We start from the raw sequence: 2,326 nt of genomic DNA on the forward strand, positions 1-2,326 counted from the left end.
GAACATAGAAGTTAGAAATAATTACAACACATATATAAAATCAAATATATTCAGTTTTCTTGTGATTTTAATATTTTTAAAATCAGAATAATAAATGAATTCGTTCTTAATTGTTTGTATTCAAGCTGGATTGTTCACACACACATATGAATGCCAAAAAACATAATAAAACAAAATAAAAAAACCAGCATGTAAATAATACTAATACAATGGAGGATTAAAGAGCGTTTATAATTCAGTTACGTACAATATACATTAACTCAAATGCATAGAAGAAGAAGGTAAATATGATACTACATATTTACAAATATTTTAGCATAAAAGCTACTTGTGTTTATTTAAAAAATGAAAAGATAATCAAAGGAAATAACATACAAATGAATAAAAGTTCATAATATTATTAGTCTTTTCATAAACCCCATGTCAATGTAAATCTTCTAAACCTGAAAGCAAGCAATATACAAAGGATAATTGAGCATGTGAAATGAATATTATGAAATACATGAACAAATTAACAGAAACAAAATATTTAGTGTTTGGAGGCTTTTCGTCAATACCTTATTTAAGACCTTGTTAATGAAGTCCTTCGTATCTAACATAAGTTGATCGGATTCTGGCAACTCCGAGAAGAGAAAGAACTCATGAAATGTGTTTGGGTAGTCAATCAAGTACGCTTCCTTCCCGGACTTCTTGAGCCACTGGTAGTACCTTATATGTCGGTCCCGGAGGGTATCAAACCCAGCCGCGACCACCATTGTCGCGGGAAAATCCATTTTGGATATGTCCACGGCATTGGGCCCGGTAACATTGATGATAGGATGGTCTCGGTTGAAGGGTTCACCTAGGGGCATGAACGCGTTCCAAAACCAATCGGTCCCTTCATTGTCACGAGAGGTACTGATCCATCCATCCGTATTTCAGAATCTGTTCGCTCCTCCCCGCCGAGAAACGGTTGGATCGCCACTAGCCCAATTACCTACAAGCCATCATACTGTTCATCAGCAATCATGCGGGTGGTATTTGTTGTTGGATTTTAGATCACTCATTTCTTCTTAATTTCTTACAAAATACAACTTACGTGTGTACGACGCTTCAATTAGAAAGATACGAAGTTGTTGATTTTTCAAACTAGGAAATTAGATATGTTTATATACGGATAATAATGCATGAATCCAGTAGCATATGTATACATATATATAGTTAACTCGTACCTGGAGTTGCGGGAATTTGAATTGGGAGGCTCTTAGAGTCATATGATGAGCTAGGTGTCCGCCAGCGCTATCACCGACGATAAAGCACCGTGAAATGCTGGCATTCTCCGGCAGCCATTTTGACCGGTTATCTTCATTGTCCAGAAATTTCAGCACATCAAACCCATCGTCATGTTGGGAAGGGTGTTGGTTCTCTGGTGCAAGACGGTAGTCGACAGAAACAACAATGGCACGCAATTCGCTCGCGAACTTGCGGCCCACATAGTCTAATATCGCCACATCCGGGGAGAGGAAAATATATCCACCGCCGTGAAAGTACACCATCACCGGGAGATCTTCTTCAGCGTATTGCGTGGGGACAAATACACGGAACCAGGACAAATACACGGAACCAGAGATTGCGAGTTGGATCCACCATGACATCGTGTGTCTTGACACTGTTGACGGGTATGGACAATGCCGGGATCTGAAAGTCCACGAGATTGAGAAGACCGCGGGGCACCGTGCCGTCATCCCGGAGAAGTGGGTCGATTGCAAGGTCTATTGCCGATAGTACAATTCGTGTTCTCAAGGGCAAGGATAGCTGAGATTTCGGAGTTTCCGCTGCTGCTGATGATTCCATAATTAATTGAAAGACTTTTGTGATCAGAGAGGTACGTATTCAAAATTCAGGTTGTGTGACAAATGCTAAACACATCAACTCTATTTATACTGCAAAATATGCGACGTTATATCACACCATCTTTGAATATTTCAATATTTCAGTCAAATGAAACCTTCACCTGCATGTTCACACCAAAAAGGTTGGTCATGGTCAGGGTCTAGTTGAATTAAAAAATTCATCTTCAGTCAATAACTAATGTCTATTACAACTTTTTAGTTTTGTCAAAAATAAAAGGCTCTATTCATGATTTTCCCCTTCGTTAACTTGTTTTACATTGAATGTTTGTCCGTCACTTTTTATTTCAGATAAGCCGTCACTTTTTTAAAAAAACTTTCAACGTTTTAGTTTTACAAATGGCAAACATTGTGTACTAAATAAATGAAAATTAATATTGACAAATGTAGATGGGCAACTGTCACGAAAGAGGATGGTTGGAAACCATGGCCAAGTT

General features: G+C 38.2%; 1 pseudogene; it reads right to left on the minus strand.

The window, feature by feature from the left end:
- Window positions 1–437: 437 nt before the first annotated feature.
- On the minus strand, window positions 438–1,836 carry LOC143534883 (putative carboxylesterase 18 pseudogene; annotated as a pseudogene).
- Window positions 1,837–2,326: the final 490 nt, after the last annotated feature.

This window comes from Bidens hawaiensis, unplaced genomic scaffold (genome assembly GCF_021521415.1).
Source record: "Bidens hawaiensis isolate Kalapana, Puna unplaced genomic scaffold, B.hawaiensis_p1.1 tig00000760_1, whole genome shotgun sequence".
Taxonomy (NCBI): domain Eukaryota; kingdom Viridiplantae; phylum Streptophyta; class Magnoliopsida; order Asterales; family Asteraceae; genus Bidens; species Bidens hawaiensis.